The 21,151-nt window shown below is 38.1% G+C and overlaps 1 protein-coding gene across 3 annotated transcripts in view; it reads left to right on the top strand.

The window, feature by feature from the left end:
- ptprea (protein tyrosine phosphatase receptor type Ea) overlaps window positions 1-21,151 on the top strand; it is a 121,399-nt gene that overhangs the window by 53,019 nt on the left and 47,229 nt on the right. For 2 of the 3 annotated variants that reach the window (XM_049464938.1, XM_049464937.1), the window contains one exon: window positions 6,323-6,653. The gene's annotated coding sequence lies outside the window, so the exon portion shown is untranslated. Of the gene's footprint in view, window positions 1-6,322; window positions 6,660-21,151 lie in introns of all 3 variants that reach the window. The other variant, XM_049464939.1, reaches the window with a different exon arrangement.

Genomic DNA, 21,151 nt, shown 5'->3' with positions numbered 1-21,151 from the left:
GTTAAAATACTGCATTTTAACCTTTTTCAGCCCAAACAGAGTCACACACACACTAGTTATACATCAGTTAACAACGATTAATGCTGAAAAAAGGCATTATTCATTTTATTCTGTTCACAGAAGAGCTAAGTGAAGTCTTAACAGCTGTATTTAGATCCTGAATGGAGCTTTTATTGTGTGAAATGAATGCAGCATGTTTTGACACACACTTGACGAGCAGCTTCTGCTTTTAAATTGCGTGTAACTCTGAGTAAATCACAATAATCACACAGCCTGACACACACCGAGAAACGGCCCAGCGATCTCCTCACTCACAGAAAATCCAAATCAGGAGGGAAAAGCCGGCGTTTTCCCCCTTAAACATTCAAATCCTCAGACGTCTCAATGCTGAGAGCTCTCCAATTCGCTCTCTCTTCACTCATTTCGTGGCTGTCAGAGAAAATGAAAGCGTGACAGAAGTGTGTGAGCATGACATTTCATTTTAGACCGCCCCCTCCTGTGTGAGGGCTGGGGGATGTGTGTGTGTGTGCGCTGACATTCTGGTGGGATGTGACGATTCCTTTAAAGAAAATAAGGTGTCAGAAAGACTTTAGGGAAAGAAAGAATGCAATAGCAGAACTGTTCTTGGTTCCACAAGGAAACTTCCAATTTAGGGTTTTTAGAAATTTAAAAACCTCCACCAATTAGAGATGTTTCTTAATTAAGAATCAACTAGGAACCTTTCAGGTTAGGTGTAAAAACATAAGATGAGATAAATAAGGCTTTTGGAAAGAATAACGTAGCAGGACTTGGTTTTGTAAGGAATCAATAGATGGTTTTACAGTTTAGAAAACCTCCACCAATAAATCTACCTCTAGAACCATCTAAAAACTAAAATCTTTCTGGCAGAAAATGAAGGTGGTAAAAATGGTTCTCTGGAAGAATGCCTGAGTCAAATCATGTTTGATTCCATAAGGACCCTTTTAGTGGAGTGTTTTTTAGAGTTTGAAAGACCATAACTTCATAATAATCTAAATAATCCAGCCTGCAACTCTAGAACCGACAGATGCAATGGCACATACTAAAAGGAACCTTTTAGGAGTAAAATAAGGTGCCCTTAACATTTCTTGTGTAGATAAAATGTCAAAAACATGGTTTTATAAGGGACCTTGTAGTAGGGAGAGATTTACAGTTCAGAAAATAGAAACATGCAATGGTTGAACCCTGCTTGGTTGCATAAGAAAGAAGTTAAGAAATCCACCACCAGTTAGAGAGTTTTCCTGGAAACAGGATAAGGTGCCAACTGTCTTTATGGAAAGACTTTACATTGCATTCCATTGGGAACCTTTTGGCAGTTCATAAAACCACCAATCCACCAATTACACCAATTAATTTTCTTAGAACCATCTAGAAATCTTTTAGGAATAAAATAAAGTGAAACAGCTTTTTTTGGATAAATACCATGTTATAATCACATCTGTTCCAATATGATAAGTTACCATCTAGTTGAGGTTTTAGCATGTAGAAATTCACTATTCAGCAATTACAGATTTTTCCTAGAACCATCTATAAGCCTTATAGGACTAAAATAGCATCACTTTTGTTCCAGTGGTGTACAATCCAGCAGAGGTTTCAGCATCTAGAAATTCACTATTCACCAATTACAGATTTTTCCTAGAACCTTCTAGGAACTCTATACTGCTGCACCTTCAGCACGACTTCATATACAGGGGAAATAATGCAGCCAGTGAAACCCCCCACTCAGACCGGTTGCTAGACGAGACCATCACTATAGCAACAGCGTGGAACGTAGGAGCGCCAAGCATTCTTTAGTCTTGCTGTTTCCCAGGTAGATAAATTGAGAGCTGCCACCCCTCGCTCCCTCACTCTCTCCCACTCTCTCTCTCTCTCTCTCTCTCTCTCTCCCTCTCTCCCTCTCTTAATCTTTCTCTCTCTCATGGCATTCAACCCCCTCCTCCTCCGTTCTGTTCATTTAAATGCATATACAGCCTCTCCCACAGGAGTTGGCGTGGATTACACTGCTGTGGATAATGTAACGCAGGATATCGTAACGCAGGATATCGTAACGCAGGATATCGTAACGCAGGATAATGTAACGCAGGATAATGTAACGCAGGATATTGTAACGCAGGATATTGTAACGCAGGATAATGTAACGCAGGATAATGTAAAGCAGGTTATCATAATGCAGGATATCGTAATGCAGGATATCGTAGAGCAGGATATCATAACGTAGGATATCGTAATGCAGGATATCGTAACGCATGATATCGTAATGCAGGATATCGTAACGAAGGATAATGTAACGCAGGATATTGTAACGCAGGATATTGTAACGCAGGATATTGTAACGCAGGATATTGTAACGCAGGATAATGTAAGGCAGGATAATGTAACGCAGGTTATCGTAACGCAGGATATCGTAATGCAGGATATCGTAGAGCAGGATATCATAACGTAGGATATCGTAATGCAGGATATCGTAATGCAGGATATCGTAACGCAGGACATTGTAACGCAGGATATCATAACGCAGGATATCATAACGCAGGATATCGTAATGCAGGATATCGTAGAGCAGGATATCATAACGCAGGACAGTGTAACGCGGGATGTCGTAATGCAGGTTAATGTAACTTTGGCTGCTTGCGTCACAGGTTCGCTGGTTCCAGACCAGCAAGATTGTGGGGCCAGAACAGAACCGGCTTTTCTGGCCCAGAACCTGGTGGAAACGCAAAGAACCGTTCGGGAACCTGGCACCAGCACCGGCACCATACCGGTGGAAAAGCGCCTTCTCTGAATAACGTTCCTGGTTCCAGAACCTACTTTTGCTGCGGTGGAAACACAGCAAACCGGTTTGAGGACTGTGTAAACGGTGCTGGTTCCACAGTGGAAAAGTGATATCTATGCAAGGTTACACGTTATTCATAGAACCACCTAGGAACCCTTTAGTAGAATAAAAGGTACCATGAGGAACCTTTCAATGGAGGGTTTTTAGAGTTTAACAAATCTTTCATAATTCTTAAAGCTGTTCAAATACACAGACCTGATTAATTTTTATTCAGAACCTGACAGATACAGACGGAGGAATGAGCTCTGTAGTTAAATCCAGATCTGCTCGCTTCATGAGGACCGAAGTCTGGATTAGGGAAGGATTTGTTCTGATGTTTCTCCTCAGGGTGAAAGATATCAGCTCATGGTGAAACTGCTGCTCTATAAGGATCTCCTCTGACTTTAACTACAGGATTCTTAAATTGATATCTTTTAGATCTTACTGAATTTAACCTGGAGCTTCACTCTCTTCTAGTTTTCCAGTTTTAGGAACCAAAACTCTCACTAGTGAATACTTCCAGTGTTGTAATATTTAATAAGAGTCATTTCCTCAGCAGAAGATGGAGAGTTATAGGAAGAAGATCAGTCATACACTCATTAAATGGGGTTGGTGATGAACTGGATGCAGTTCCTGTGGACTTAATTGAGATATTATTCACAGTTATGGTACTGCAGTTCATACTGCCTTTAATAATCATTCATAGGATGTAGGAAATGTGAGTTTCTTTCTATAAAGCCTTAAACAGCTCTGGAAAAAAAACAAGAGAGCTCTTCAGTTTCTCTGATTTTGCTATTTATAGGTTTATGTTTGAGTAAAATGAATATTGTTGTTTTATTCTATAAACTACAGACAACATTTCTCCCAAATTCCAAATAAACATATTGTCATTTAGAGAAATGTCAGAAATAACAAAAAAGATGCAGAGCTTTCAGACCTCAAATACTGCAAAGAAAACAATTTATAAAGTTTTAAGAGTTCAGAAATAATCAATATTTGATGGAATAACCCTAATGGTTTTTAACCAGTTTTTTTCATGCATCTTGGCATCATGTTCTCCTCCACCAGTCTTACACACTGCTTTTGGATAACTTTCAAGCAGCTTCATCTTCCTCTTGATTATATTTCAGAGGTTTTCAATTTGGTAAAATCAAAGAAACTCATAATTATTAAGTGATTTCCTTGGTTCTATGTTGTGAGTTTTGACCTCTGTTGTGCTTTGTTTTATCTAATGTTTTTAAATCAATTTTTTTATTTTGTCTAATGTTAATTTTGTTTGTTCTCTAGACTTTTTTTGTTGTAACTTTGTTTGCTTTCAATTTGGATTGCTTTACAAGAGTTCTGCAGCAATTTGCAGCAATTTGTGATGCTAATTTAAAATATAATTTGAGTAGGTATAAAATAACAGGGAAAATATATCCAAACTCAACCTGTTGTTCAGTCAGTTCTAAACTCGGCTTGTCCCATGAACAGGGAAGTGGAATATATTCCTACAGCACCATGCTGCAATATAGAGCAACACAGTGCAAACATGAAAATACAGAACAGAAATACAATACAGTAAATATATTGAATACAGTGATTACAGTGAATATAGTGAATAGGTGATGATTCTATTTATAATATATGACAGATAAGACATTCTGCAGTCAGTTTGTATCATATATGAACAGTAGAATATATGTTAGTGTAGAAGTAGAAGAACACAGCACTTCTGTAATACAGTATGTAGCAGATGTACCTGAAGGTAGACACATGATGTACCTGAGAAGCTGTGCTGGTGTCAGTGAGGTGTGTGTGTGTGTGTGTATGAGGAGCTTCAGTATCAGGACATTATTTTTTAATGAAAAGAAAGAAATGGAAACAACAAAAAGACACAATGAATGCTTGGAGAATCCATCCCCAGAGCTGTAGCGCCTCCATTATTTATGACTCTGAGCTTCTGCTGTTGACATAAAGAACTGTGACAGATGAGAACTGATAGACTCAACTATCAACCTATCACAAGAACTCAGCTTTAGAGAAGAAAAGATGGACAGTGCATCTGCATATTGGAAGAGATGCCTGAGAAAATGATTGAAACTTTGAAAAATATATATATTTTTGTAAATATTTCTACCTCAACTGTGCATAAAAATATTATTCAACTATTTAAGAAGTTGTGAGTCAATTAAAAGCGCAAATTTGACACTCTACACCCTTATCACCAACAATCTCTATAATACAGAGTTACTTTATTCACTAATACAAACAACAAACACAACAAAAAGTAAATACATATTTGCTTCTGGTTTTTTCTGCTTGTTTTTTTTTTTTTGTGTTTTTAGCAAGTGAAATGATCTCATTTCAAGGCAATACATTGTTTTGTCTTTCCAATTTTTCTTACCAAACATTGTAATAAGTTTATTTAGCTTTTTTTGCTTAGAAACATTGACCTTAATCACTCTCACTTAGAATTTTCACTTTATTTTAAGTAATTTGAAAGTTATTGTGATGCTTCTGTCCCTTATTTAAGATATAAAATCAGGGATCTGCACTTTATTTAAGTCTTGCTTTAATGATTTTGAGAAATATTCATATTTATATGTTTTATATGTTTTTTTTTTTTTGCAGTATATGTATATTATAAGATATACCGCTCTGGAAAAATAAGAGAGCACTTAAAAATAATGAGTTTCTTTGATTTTACCAAATTGAAAACCTCTGTATCTTTTTTTTATTTCAGCCATTTCTCATTTTCTGTAAATAAATGCTCTAAATGAGAATATTTTATTAGGAATTTGGGAGAAATGTTGTCTGTAGTTTATAGAATAAAACAACAATGTTCATTTTACTCAAACATAAACCTATAAATAGCAAAATCAGAGAAACTGATTCAGAAACTGAAGTGCTCTCTTCATTTTTTTTCCAGAGCTGTATATTAAAATCACAATACCTGTATTATATTCATGCCATGCAACCTGAATATATATTATAGTGTGAGTAGTGTGACCTGAGGCATTGTGGGCCGTGAGGCGGGGTTAATATACTGACTCTGTTCTCTGCTGGTCATAATGTTCAGTTAGACAGAACAGGACTGAGCCTCTGTATGACTGGATTTGTGAATGGTGCACTCAGGCACCTGTCCTTATGTTAGCTTAGTGTGTTTATTGTGTGTGTGTGTTGTGTGTGTGTTTTGTGTGTATTGTGTGTGTGTGTGTGTGTGTGTGTGTGTGTGTTTTTGTGTACTGTGTGTGTGTATTGTGTGTGTGTGTGTGTGTGTGTATTGTGTGTGTTTGTGTATCATTTACTGCTGTCCTGCTGTTTCTCGGTGGAATTTGGGATATTGCCTTCGAGCTAAAAAATTCATACTCAACAGCATCAACCTGTGCGTCTAATGAATAATGCTCCCCTGGAACCATATCTAACCGGAGTCTCTCATCCCTCTCTCTCTCTCTCTCTCTCTCTCTCTCTCTCTTTTCTCTCTCTCTCTCTCTCTCTCTCTCTCTGCAGGTGGTAAAGCGCTGCTTTAAGAGCAGAATCCGTCTGGAAAGGTGCCACACCTGTACAGGAGCCTGTAGAATCAGGGCAGAACGAGGGATACAAGACGCCGGTGAAGGAGGAAGAGAAGAAGAAGAGAAGGGATTGGGTGATATCTTCTACAGTCTGCTGACAGAAGAGACAGAGCGAGAGAAAGAGAGAGAGAGAGAGAGAGAGAGAGAGAGAGAGAGGCCGGAGAGCCGGAGAGAACCGGTGAAGCGATGTGACAGCTGGTATCTTCCAGCAGAACGCCGGATATGATGGACATCAGGATCAGCAGGCAGTGAATCTCCTCTCTTATCAGGTACAGGTACTTATCAGTCCTTCATCACAGCAGAAGAAGAGTCTTTGCTGCAGCTTAACTGTGTCAAACTGTGTCTGGAAGCTTTTGGTTTAATACAGTTCTGAAAAAAAGTAAGAGAGCACTTTAAAATGATGAGTTTCATTGATTTTACCAAATTGAAAACCTCTGGAATATAATCAAGAGGAAGATGGATGATCACAAACCATCAAACCACCAAACTGAACTGCTTGAAATGCTTAAATTTTTACACCAGGAGTAAAGCAGCATAAAGTTATCCAAAAGCAGTGTGTAAGACTGGTGGAGGAGAACATGATGCCAAGATGCATGAAAACTGTGATTAAAAAACAACCAGAATTAATCCACCAAATATTGATTATTTCTGAACTCTTAAAACTTTATGAATATGAACTTGTTTTCTTTGCATTATTTGAGGTCTGAAAGCTCTGTATCTTTTTTTTTTGTTATTTCAGTCATTTCTCATTTTCTGTAAATAAATGCTCTAAATGAGAATATTTTTATTTGGAATTTGGGAGAAATGTTGTCTGTAGTTTATAGAATAAAACAACAATGTTCATTTTACTCAAACATAAACCTATAAATAGCAAAATGAGAGAAACTGATTCAGAAACTGAAGTGCTCTCTTCATTTTTTTACAGAGCTGTATATATGGGGTTCTGAAAGTTTTAAAAAAGCTTTTTGGTGAAGCAATGGAGAGAAAGTGGGTGGAGCTTGTTCTCTCACATGAGAGATCTTATCTGATGATTATTTTTCCGATTAGTCCATTAGTCACGTTATTTTTGCCATGTCTTCCGTCCCTAAAAAGTATAGAAACAGCTGAACATGAGATGTAAAAGCTGTTTATATGTGTAAATATGTGATTTGTTGAGTTTGGCCACTTTTGGAGACACAGATTAAGTTGAGTGTAAACTGTGTGAGTGAGTAATTTACCCATCTCCCATTGCACTTCTGTCTCCAGCACTTTGTGTAATACTTTACTGTTACAAATTAACGATTAGTCGACAAATTGAAATAATCAACATTGTCAATTATATCGACTAATCGTTGCAGCCCTACTGAAACACATGTCCTCACATCATGTGAGCTTTAGCTAATTTCATGCAGTCGCTTTATGAGCAACCTCTCTCGTGCTGAAACCCACACTGAATTAAACAGAGAACTTAAAAAGTGAAGTGAAAGATCCACCAATTATCACCCCTGCAGACGGAGAGAGAACTGTGTCAGATCAGCACTTCACACTTCTTCACTCACAGTGGTGAAAATGAGCACAGCTGAGTTTCTGTAACACAGGATTAAAATAAAACCTCTCCTCAGTTCAGAGCAGAGACTCGCGTGTTCTCGTAAACGTCCTGTATTAGCTGAGCTGCTGGCCGCAGGGCACGGCTGCAGGTCACTGTGTGATGTGTTGTGGTTCATGCTGTGCAAACTCTGAACCACAGAAGCTCCGCCCCCTGAGCTCCAGGGACGGTGTGATAGGGCGGACTGTCGCTCCTAAAAAAAATTTCCAAGCTTCCAGGCAGTGGCTTTGGTGTTGCTATGGTATTCCTGGTGGTTTCTGTTGTGTTGCTGGTTGGCTGCTGATATTGTGCTCCTAAATAGTTGCCTTCGTATTTCTAGACGGCTGATAAGGTTGCCATGATGTTACTGAGTCTTGCCATCGTATCTTTGAATTTGCTCCAGTGTTGATAAGTTGATACGTTTCTAGGTGGTTTCATGGCATTGATGAAATGATAATTGAATAGCACCTAAGAGAACCACTCAATAGACTTTTAATTATTAAGGGTGTTAATATTATTAAGAAACTGTATATTTAATAGGAATTTAGAGACCTCTCTGGTAAGGATGTGTAATTGCACGGAGCATATGAAAGAAATATTTTAATGCAGGTTAATATAAATGAATTGCTGTGTGAAATACTTTGATTATGGGTATATTGTTTTGTTTTTTAGGCAAAACTGTCAAAATATATGGAGCAAACCAACTAGATCATTAACTATTACCAATAACTACAATATTTAGTTTTCTCTTAACTTCTCTAAATGTTTTTATTTGCTGATTCTGTTGCTTTTACACCAGATTACTGTTTAAATAGAGAGTGTGATGAGGACGCAGCTCAGTGCAAATAGTTTAGACTTTGGTATATACAGTGTGTTCATAGAGGAGGGTGTGCGGTGTGTGTGTGTGTGTGTGTGTGTGTGTGTGTGTGTGTGTGTGTGTAAAACTGTGTTTGGGTATCTGTCACTCTGTCCATCAATCTTGCTGAACTACTTTCGGAAAAAAAGGAGGCTTCAGTTATTTCTTAAGGAAGAGATAGAGAAGTGTGTGTGGGTATGTGTGTGTGTAAGAGGGCTGTCTATGTCTGTCTTTGTGTGTATATGTGTCTGTGTGTTTGGCTGTCTGTGTGAATCTGATTGGCTTTGCCTGTGTGTGTGTGTGTGTATTGTGTGTGTGTGTATTGTGTGTGTGTGTGTGTGTGTGTGTGTGTGTGTGTGTGTGATTTTCCTGTCGGAGTGGAACAGGAAGACTGGCTCAGGAAAGGAAACTGCCTCTATCAAACACCAGATGGAGGACAGCATGTGCTTACACTGCAGAAACACACACACACACACACACACATACACACACACGCACACACACACCAACACACACACACACACACACACACACATACTTTTAATGGTGTTTATGTGACCCAAATTGCTCACTTCAAAATTACACATAGAATAAACTCATTACACTGACTGTATGCTGACAAGAGAGACAGATGACCCTCCCCCTCATGAACCTATCTATGCTCCGCCCAAATTCTTTGTAGAAACTGTTCTGGGGTCAGATAAGGTTTTCAGAACACATCCAGACAATCAGACATTAATTCACTTTAAATTAAAAACTATATGTCCAAACTATTCACTATTCACTGTATACCTGTAACTCTACCTCTTCACTACTTTACTTTAACTGATGCTCTCAAACACATTAAGAGACAAGAAATTCAAGTAATTAACTCTTGATGAGTTCAGCACAGCTGTTAACGGAAAGCCTGAATTCCAGGTGACTGTACCTCATAAAACTGACTGAGAAAATCCAGCAGAGATGTTCAAAACTGATCATCTAAAGAAGAGAAGATATGACTGGTACTGCACTAGTATATTTATTTTACATTACATTTATATATACACCATTTAACTAACACTTTTATCCAGAGTGATTTATAAGGTTATTCCTATTACAGATTTGGAGTTGGCAGTCTTGCCCAAGGACTCTTGTTATTGGTGTAGAGCAGCATTCAATATTCAGTCACCCAGAGCGGGAATTGAACCCCAGTCTTCCACATGAGTTGTAGCTCACTGGCAGGCAGTGGTGTTATCCACTAAACCACACAAACCAATTTTACTCCTGCCATTAATGCACCAATATGGTGCAGCCCTAGTATCAACAAATATTTGGACACAGTGAAACAAATAAGAAAAAAAACTAATAAAAACGGCATCATTTATTTTAAATATTAGGTTCAAATGTCGTGTGATCTGAAACTGACAAAATCAAATAAAAATCACAGTGTTAGATTGGTAGTGGTGTGTGTGAGGAGTGTGTGAGAAGTGTGTGTTTCCCCACGGCCTCCTTCATTCAGCAATCGCTTTTTACTTAGTTCTGTTCTAATCAGACCAATCAGTGACGAGATAACTCTCCACGGGTCTCCAGCATGGATTTCATGTCAGGGTAATGAAATGCCAGCACGTTCAGACACACACACACACACACACCCACACACACACACACTTTGCCTTATTTGTTCTGTAGTGCTGACATGCCCTAATGTCTGAGTTGCTCTTTTTGTTTGTCCAGTGCAGTGGGCGGGGCTAAGCTACTGTTTCATTGGCTGGTTTTACGATCTATTCTAATGAACAGCAGGTCCTAATTAGTGTTCTGTGCAACAAAAAAATCAGAAAAAAATTAAACTTTATGAATGTCCATTGTAATTGATGCAGGGTCTGAAAGAGTTAAGCAATTGAAAGGGCTCTATTTTACACCCTGCTTAAGGTGTGCTTTGATGCTCATTGCTATCTTACACCCAGTTAACTGTCTATTTTCATGCCATGCACCTGCATTGTTTAAATAGCATCAGAGTTTGGGAATATATCTACACTGATGAGCATTGAACATTGTTGTTTTATTTCCATTTATTTGCGAAAAATGAGATATGGTCAAAATAAAGAAAAATATGCAATGCTTTAATTCATCCAATAATGCAAAGAAAACAAGTTCATATTTATTTAGAAACAACAATACTATTGTTTTAAGAAATCAATATTTGGTGGAATAACTCTGCTTTTTTAATCACAGTTTTAAGGCACCTTTGCATGTTCTTCTCCACCAGTCTTACACACTGCTTTTAAGTGACCTTATACCGATCTGGCTCAGCTTTGTTCCCTCTCTGTCTCTCTCTCTCTCCCTCTCTCTCTCTCTCTCTCTCTCTCTCTCTGTCTCTCTCTCTGTCTCTCTCTGTCTCTCTCTCTCTCTCTCTCTCTCTGGAGGTGTGTAATATCTCAGGTATGTCACAGTTAGTCTGGCATGTGTTTTTTAGCTGATATGAGCGTCAGGGCAAGGTGTTATCTCACTGCTGTTTCTGGCCTGAAGGGCAAGTTTTGGCTGTGTGTGTGTGTGTGAGTGTGAGTGTGTGTGCGTGTGTGAGTGTGTATATGCATGTGTCTGCTTGGTATTACAATTTCTCACCCAGGAGAAATGGGATTTTCAAGGGGCTTTACACACACATTTTGACACATACTTGTCTGTTCCTATTGAGGGTCCATACTGTACAGTTCAGTGACCCACTTCTGTAACAGCAGATACTGTATATTCCTGTTATCCTGTTATAAAATGTGCCTCTAATAATCTCTTCACTCATACATTTACATATTACACATTTACATATTACACATTTACACGCTACACATTTACACGTGAACAACATGCAAAGAAGCAATGCAAACAATTGTCTTAAAATAAAATAAATACATTGAAATAAACACATGTAAAGGTCAAAAAAGTAAACTTTTTTTTTTTCAATTTTTGGGATATTTCATACCACTGCTATATAATAATAGAATATAATTATTATTTTTTTTATTTTAGATATATATCTCCCACCTTTAGGAAGCATGTTGTTTGCACATGTTAAGGTGGATTAATCTCCTGCGTGTCGTGGTCTGTGAATGTAATAATTAAATGAGTTTATTGGTGTTATTCAGAGGTTAGAGATGGTAAACAGTGGATTAGAGCGGAGGGTAAAGTGCAGACGCTGCTCTGGGATCAGGGTTTACTCTGTATGAATGGCTTCATTCAGCCGCTCTGAACAATCAGTGCAGTTACATATTACACTGCTATTGTTCACCAGCTACCGCTCTTCCTCCTTCTCCTCCTCCTCCTCCTCAACTAAGCAATTAATGCTAGAAATTCCACCTTATTTCTGAGCTCTTGTTTTACAGGGTGACACATTCAGAATGTTGATTTAATTCTGAAAAATGAATCATGAATTATTGGTTGGTGTTGTTCAGCATGAGGGTATGACTCACATACACACATACACACATACCTCTGGAATATAATCAAGAGGAAGATGGACGATCACTAACCATCAAACCAGCAAACTGAACTGCTTGAATTTTTACACCAGGAGTAAAGCAGCATAAAGTTATCCAAAAGCAGTGTGTAAGACTGGTGGAGGAGAACATCATGCCAAGATGCATGAAAAAAAAAAACTGTGATTAAAAACAACTCGTTTCTTAAAAGAGTGAACATGCATTCATTTGCTATTATATTTTTATTATATTAGTGGCCAATACGTAGAGATAACATTGTCATGTAGATTGTTGGCACCCATTTGGATTTTCTCCCGTGTGAAAACAGACCAAACCTAACCTAAGACTCGGTGACAGGTTTGTTTTCAAAATGAAGCACAAACTAAACACAAAAAGCGCTGTGATCATCTGGGGAGGTGGTCTGAGGTCACTTCCTGTGTGAATTTGCTCATAGAGGTCTGAGATCACTTAGTGTTTTTTTATTTAAGCGTGAAAAGTTTCAGTTGGTCTGAGAGCATGAGGAACAGTGGTGAAGTGTGAACACACCCTGAAATGCCCATTTATAGATCACACACACACACACAAACACACTCAGTGGCGCAAAAAGGGGGTATGCAGGGGGGGTATGCAGCCTATGTATGTAGGGGCGCTGCACTAGAGGGGGCGCCAAATCAAAGCCCCAAATAAATTTCCTCTCCGGAGAAACAGCCGATCAGCTTGTTGGTTTGCGGAGCGCGGTGGGAAAGTAATGACAGACGCTGATGATTTTTAAAACGTTTCCCACTTTTATTATATCATATCCATAAAAATATTATAAATGTAGATATTGCAATATATCGTGTACAATATAATGTGGCTCTCACCTAGCACACACACACACACACACACACACACACACTTACAGTCACTCAGTCACTTTCTCTCTCACACAGTTCTAAAGCTAGTGGAGCAGTAAATAGGATTTCTGTATCAGGTCACTCTGACAGCCTGTACTCTACACTGTCCCTGCTTCCTCTCTAACACCTGTTTATATTTAATTTATACACACACACACACACACACACACTACACTATACACACACACTCACACACACTCTCTCTCACACACACACACAGACACACATATATACACACCACACTAAAGCAATGTGTGATAATACAGAAAGAAGAAACAGGTGTGAAACAGCATAAATTAAGATTATAATTTAATTGAAGACCTACTTGGCACCACTATGTGTACCTTTACCTCACTCTACCTCACTCTACCTCACTCTGCTTTACTCTACCTCACTCTACCTCATTCTACCTCACTCTACCTCACTCTACCTCAATCTACCTCACTCTACCTCACTCTATCTCATTCTACCTCACTCTACTTTACTCTGCTTTACTCTACCTCACTCTACTTTACTCTGCTTTACTCTAACTCACTCTATCTCATTCTACCTCACTCTACTTTACTCTACTTTACTCTACCTCACTCTACTTTACTCTGCTTTACTCTACCTCACTCTACTTTACTCTGCTTTACTCTACCTCACTCTACTTTACTCTACCTCACTCTACTTTACTCTGCTTTACTCTAACTCACTCTATCTCATTCTACCTCACTCTACTTTACTCTGCTTTACTCTACCTCACTCTACTTTACTCTGCTTTACTCTAACTCACTCTATCTCATTCTACCTCACTCTACTTTACTCTACTTTACTCTACCTCACTCTACTTTACTCTGCTTTACTCTACCTCACTCTACTTTACTCTGCTTTACTCTACCTCACTCTACTTTACTCTACCTCACTCTACTTTACTCTGCTTTACTCTAACTCACTCTATCTCATTCTACCTCACTCTACTTTACTCTACTTTACTCTAACTCACTCTACCTCACTCTACCTCATTCTACCTCACTCTACTTTACTCTGCTTTACTCTACCTCACTCTACTTTACTCTGCTTTACTCTAACTCACTCTACCTCACTCTACCTCATTCTACCTCACTCTACCTCACTCTACTTTACTCTGCTTTACTCTACCTCACTCTACCTCCAGCCTCGTTACTTGTTATGTCATGTGATCACAGTCTGCAGTGTAAAGATTGGAGTTTACTGTTATTCACAGTGTTATTGATGCTTTTTCAATGTATTTAAAAAATATATGATTATTATACAGCCTACACACACACACACACACACACTGGCTCTGCACACACACACACCTGCACATTCAGTGTTATTGTGTATTCTGTGGAGGTGTGGATTACTGATTCTATCAGCGCTGCCCCAGAGATTACACCTCTCTCTCTCTCTCTCTCTCTCTCTCTCTGTTCATCACTCTCTCTCTTCCTCCCTCTCAGCTTTCTCTCTGAATCAAGTGTCTGTTCTCTGCAGAGCACTCTCGCCCCTTCACTCCTCTCTCTCTCTCTCTCTCTCTCTCTCTCTCTTTCTTCCCATCTTCTTTCATCCCTCTTTTCACCCCCTCCATCCCCATCCTGTATGTCTCAGTGTGCTGTATAACTGCTGGTCTCTTTTGTCTGGACGCTCGTCCTCCTGAATAATAAAAGGAGAAAGGCAGAGGGCAGGTTCAGTCTGGAGCTGAGTGAAGTGGATCTGATTGGTGGGATTCATCAAAAAAAAAAAAAAATAATAAAAACACCAGAAAAAACAGTGGTAAATCCTGCTGTTCATATTATAGTGCAACATGTTAATGTCTCAGCAGTGTAGAGTTGTAGAGGTTCCTAATGGGGTGGATAATCCATCTCATACAGCTCCAGTATCCTCACATCCTCACAGCTCCTGCAGGATTTACAGTTGGGGTAAAGGAGTATTGATGGCTCATCCAATAGCATCTCACACATTATTAATCAGGGACAGGTCTGGCATTGTGAGCGGACATGGCAGAGCATTGGTGTCTTCATGGTAAGCTCTTGAGATGGCGGCAGTGTGTGGACGAGCATTGTCCTGGTGGAATAGTGTGTCGGAGTGTGTGTTTAGAAAAGGTAGGGCCACTGATTGCAGGACCTCATTAACATAACGTTTGGCTTTCAACGTGCCTGAAACAAAGCCCAACAAAGTCCAAGCTTGTCTGTCATGTTCTTCTGGACATGTGGCACTTAAAGTGTCAGTCTGTATTATTAAGTTTCTAAACTGAATGCAGAAGCATTTCTGAGTGGAGAAGAATATGGATACAATATTGTATTTGATGGTACCAGTGTGCTGAAACCACCATCCCTGCTAAGCCTAATAATATATTAATTATAAAAACTGGGGTGTCTGGTCGCTTTTTACGCAGGAGTTCTTCTTCTGGCCACGTCACGCCTCTTTACGTTCTTACAGTACGTCACACGTACAGCCTCTAAAAGAGGATCCGGCTCAGTTTTACTAAACGTGAGCGGCTGGTGGAGCAGCGGGGACTTCAGAAGAGGAAACTCAGAGCTCACTAGCTTCTCTATTCACTCATAGTAAAAACAAAGAAACGAAGGAGTGAAGTTTCTGACTGAGTGCTCTCCCCCTCTCTCTCTCTCTCTGACTGAACATAACCTGGAATCGGAATTATCCGCTCTGAAAGGAGAAGACTGCATCACACCCGCCCAGTTTAAAATGATTCTTCCGCATGCACAGTGCAATTACCCATTCTCAACTCTAAATCCTCTAAATCCCAAAACTTACCGACATCAGCTTTAATAACAAACTGTTGATCTTGGCACTGTCCATGGTGCCTCACCACAAATTGCCTGGTGATCTCCACTAAGACAAAAGCAGGAACTGTCACTGAAGATGACCTGCTGCTGTCATTCTGAGTCACTCCATGAACGTCTGGCACAACATACCACCAGGTTTCATTCCTCTTGGTTGGTTCCTGTTCTTCTGAGTGCAACTACCTTTTCTGGTAATGAGTGTGTGTATGTTACACATATACAATTTATAATCTTAAAAAAAAAGAGTTCCCACCATTCAGGGGGTCGATATCTCTTTCTAGGACAGCTCAAATATACCCCTAAAACAAGTCCCAGCACTCCTAAAGGTAAAAAAAAACTTGTTTACAAAAAAAAGTTCTGTTTTTTTAAACAGAAGTGTTTCTCTAACAAGGTAAAAAATAGAAAAAAATTAGAAAATGTATTAATAAACATAATTTTAAGAATAAGAATGCATCAGCCTCCCCCTTGAACTACAAATGATAATCCACTTTTGCTTCTCTCACAGAAATAAAATTAAACAGCACTCTCTTTATTCTAATATATTTTGACGTGATGTTCTACTCCTGATATGTTCTGTGTGTGTGAATTATGTGGGTTGGTGTGTGTGTGTATTGTGTGTGACAGAAACCAGCCAGTCAGACATGAATATTGGGTTGATTTATCCAAAGTAAAGAGCAGGTTCAGGTTCAGGTAAACAGAATAAGGTGAAAATAAATGATGGGATTTCATTGCTTAGCAGAGTTTTTAACTCAGATTTTTTGACTAGCTTTATGCTTTCATTATTTAAATTAGAGTAGATAATAGAGAAATGTTGCTGTGGGAGGAATATTAAAAAAAATGTAAAATATGTTTGCATACCCAACAGTTTTATCTTCTTATCTGCTGAAAAGATGTTTAAAATAAAAGTAAAACGACTGTCCTCTTTACATAATAGTTGAATCTAAAATATTCTATTTCTTCTGATTTGACTCGCTCACCCCTACTGGAAACTCTTCTCAAATTCATGTTAAATGTATTTATTTTTAAAGAGGCAGAGGATCATGGTTCATTGTGTGCTCAGCATGAGAACCTTCAACAGGTTCTAGACTGTTGCTCTCAACAGTACAAACAGCATAACTGTTTAAATAACTCTCGATCTTCCAAATAAAATAAGTCAGTAATTTTTTTATTATTTTCTCTGAACTGAAGTGCAGCAGTGATTTATAATGTTCTGTTCTGTTTCCACTCTCCTCTCACTTCAGATAAACAGGATGAATCATAAACTGACAAGAAAATGATCACAGTCTTTTTTACGCAGCTATAATCATCATTTTCTTTCCTCACATCCGATAATGACGGCTGTCAAATCCTTTCTGAGTGTTGAGAGGATCCTGGCAGACGAAGCTCAGGCTTCCTGACAGCCAAGTGTGCGTTAAAATCTTCTTTTTTCATCTGTTAAAAGGTACAATTACATTCTTACAGATATAAATATCTACACAGCTCTTTGCTTGGATGTTTGGCTCGAGGAAAGATCGGTTTTGGGTTTAGGAGCTTTAGCTTTAGCATTATGTGGAGTTTCTTTTTTGCTTTTAAAAGTATAAAAAGTCAGGGCAACCTAAATTAATAGGGTTGAATTAACTAAAAAAAGCTTAAATGTAGAGTGAAATGACTGTAACAGGTTGTTAAACACTTAATTTTACCAAAAAATCTTAGACATAATTCAATGACTATTTTAGAGTCAGACACAGCTCCCTTGTCAGCAGCTCTAGCTCTGCGCAGCTCTGTGCACAGAGACAAAATTATCTTATCAAAAATGCTTGAAATATCACACAGTGGCCCATTAGTGCATAACTCTCCATTCGTAGCATCAAACTTTCTTTTAGAAGACACATTTGAGCAGTACGAGATTAATGAGAGATTTAAGTCTCCTTCGTCTTTTCATGTGATCTCATTGTTGTCTAGGAAAACCTACAGAGATATTAAACCCATCTCCTTTTTTATTTTAAATGCACCAGATTTAACAATAATAACATTCGTTATTTGCAGATTTAGGGGGTGTTTTAATCACTAAATCAAATCACAAAACTAAAACTAAAGAACCTGGTTTCACAGCCTGTGTTAAAAAGCTTATTTTAGCAGTTTTTAATCGGTAATGTATTGAATATTTCCACTTCCGGATGCTGGAGGCTGAGGAGTCTGAAGGTGGCGTTGGTTTTATAGAGTTCAGCAGGCAGTTTGAGGCTGGGAGATGGTGCATCGGTCTATTTATAGTGCCGCTCTGGAGCAGTAAGATGGATTGTGGTGGAGGAACATGATGGATTATCATGTAGTGAGTCGTAGTGGATGAAGCCCAACTTCTGCTGCATTTAGACTCTGCAGAGGAAAGGATAGTGTAGTGGATAAGCTGCTGTTTTTAGTCTCGCTGCATGTGGGCCACCTGAAACTGCTACAGTCTGCATAATTACTGCATGTGTATGTGTGTGTGTGTGTGTGGACCAAGATACACTACAGTAACAAAATATAAAATACATTTTTATTATTGCATACAATACAATATTTACAATATATTTACACCAGCTCAGAGTCTTATATCATTGATTCCAATTTTCACTCATTTTCAATCATCCAATTTTCACAGATTTAACAGTGTAAATGTCTCCCAGCCACCAAGTTATAAATTCTGGTTCTGTGAAAACCCTTTTGTTGCTATGCATGATGTGAATTTAAGAGAATTTAAGAAATAAATTCTAAAAAGAATTTTCTAAAAAGAAAAACAATTGGTTGTTCATTATTAAGTAACGTCTTATTTTCAGATTTTTTTTTTGTATTTATAATTGCTTTTTAATCAAGCAAAAATATGTTTTATCTGATTACTCGATTAATTGAAGAAATACTCGATTAATAAAATATTTAATAGCTGCTGCCCTGTTAACCTTTTTTATCCTTACTTATCTAACTGCATTCACTACAACTCTATTTTAGAATTATTATTTGGCACCACTTTAAAATGGGACAACCTTTATTAAAGGTTTATAAATGGTTAATTACAATTAGTTTATTAATGGTTAATAATTAGGTTGTAAATGCCTTAAAAATCATTAATAATCAGTTATAACACATACGTAGAAAGGCAACAATGACCTGTTGTTTGCCAAATAGTGAACCCACAGCCATCTATATCTATACTGTTGTCCTTTCTACATATGTGTTATAACTGATTATTAATGATTTTTAAGGCATTTACAACCTAATTAGTATCCATTAATAAACTAATTGTAAACCATTTATGAACCCTTTGTAAAGGTAGTCTTTTTTTAAAGTGGTACCCTTTATTATTTCTTTCTTTTATTGGAACCAAAAGTGATTCCTTAGTAGCACTACTCAAATAACCCATTTTTAAGTCTGTATAGGAGTGTATATGATCTTATATGACACTGTGTTTGGTGCGTTCAGTATTCTGTGGTTTTTGAACAGATCAGCATCGAGTGGTTGTTTATTGCTCAACATCCTTTTTTGCTCTACATTTTTGTTGACTTCCCTATCCACTCTATTCCTGCGGCATCTCGCGTGTGCCCTACCGATCTACCAAGACTTCTATTTACACAGGAAACACCGACCTAGATAAACCTCTGTCAGCAGAACTCGCTCGTGTGTGATTGAAGCTCTTCTTCTTCTTCTTCACCAACTGTGGTTTCCTGCCCTAATTTCACTGTTTTCCCGACACTTTCTCAGAACAGCGGGTATCACAGTCCTGCTGTACCTCCACACTTAGTTCCCACTTTAGCATTGGCACATAAAGCTCTGTAAAAAATAAGAGAGCACTTTAAAATGATGATTTTCTCTGATTTTATCAAGTTGAAAACCTCTGGAATATGATCAAGAGGAAGATGGATGATCACAAACCATCAAACCACCAAACTGAACTGCTTGAATTTTTGCACCAGGAGTAAAGCAGCATAAAGTTATCCAAAAGCAGTGTGTAAGACTGGTGGAGGAGGAGAACATGATGCAAAGATGCTTGAAAAAAAACGTGATTAAAAATCACAAAGGTTATTCCACCAAATATTAGAATAATTTCTGAATTCTTAAAATCTCTTTATAAATATGAACTTGTTTTCTTTTTTGTTATTTCAGTCATTTCTCATTTTCTGTAAATAAATGCTCTAAATGAGAATATTTTTATTTGTAATTTGTGAGAAATGTTGTCTGTAGTTTATAGAATAAAACAACAATGTTCATTTTACTCAAACATAAACCTATAAATAGCAAAGTCAGAGAAACTGATTCAGAAACTGATGCGCTGCTGGTTACTTTTTTTATGCAGTAGATCCATGATGAGGGCTGAAGGTCAGTTTAAGCTCAGAGAGTCTGACAGATTGCTGTAGAAGACTAACAGGCACTGCTGCTGTCAGTAAACTGTATTTACTTATTGGGTGTGTGTCTGTAAATACCGTAAGTACTGTATCTGGCAGCAGTGCACTATTCCTGTCAATACACTACCGTTTATCTATAGCACAGCAATTACACAGTGGCTTTGTGGTATGAACTGATTTTGAGTTAGACACTGATCACGTCATAACCTAATATTGCCTAAAATTGTGTAAATAAAGCTGAATCTAATTTCTCTTTTGTAGCTCTACCCATAGTTTTTTGAGCTTTTAGGGTTAAATCCTTATATTAAAATTTAGATTCACCAAATACAGATATACAGATTTACAGATTTACAGATATACAGATACAGATACAGATTACTGGCACTATAAAAGAGCACTCCACACAAACACCCACGGCGCGTATTGTAGGTTCTCCTCATTACAAAGCGTTCTATATCTCTGTCTCAATTTATCTTGTGTATGACCTTGCCTTTGTTTTCTCGACGCCGATTATTGCCTTTGCCTCTGATATTGGATTGCTTGTGTATTACCTGGACTGTGTTTTCACTACTGCCTCTTGGATTACCTCTGACATTGGACCTCTCGTGTATGAACTCTGGACTGTCTCTCGTTTATGGTATGGTTTTGTCTTCATTGCTCTTGTTATTGGTGATTACCCATTTTTCTGTATTGACTAAGTCTTACATCTGTTTATTTTATAATAAACACGTTTTTATCAGTATCTGCACGTGTCTGCATTCTGTGCTCTCCATGACAATCTATTAGAAAGACTAAAAGTGTTGAGTCTAGTTCACAGGAAACTATTGTATAGTGCACAGAGAGCAGAACAGC

The sequence above is a fragment of the Astyanax mexicanus genome, chromosome 15, assembly GCF_023375975.1.
Source record: "Astyanax mexicanus isolate ESR-SI-001 chromosome 15, AstMex3_surface, whole genome shotgun sequence".
Lineage (NCBI taxonomy): Eukaryota > Metazoa > Chordata > Actinopteri > Characiformes > Acestrorhamphidae > Astyanax > Astyanax mexicanus.
The sequence above is the reverse complement of the archived record's forward strand: the minus strand, read 5'-3'. Positions and strand labels throughout refer to the sequence as shown.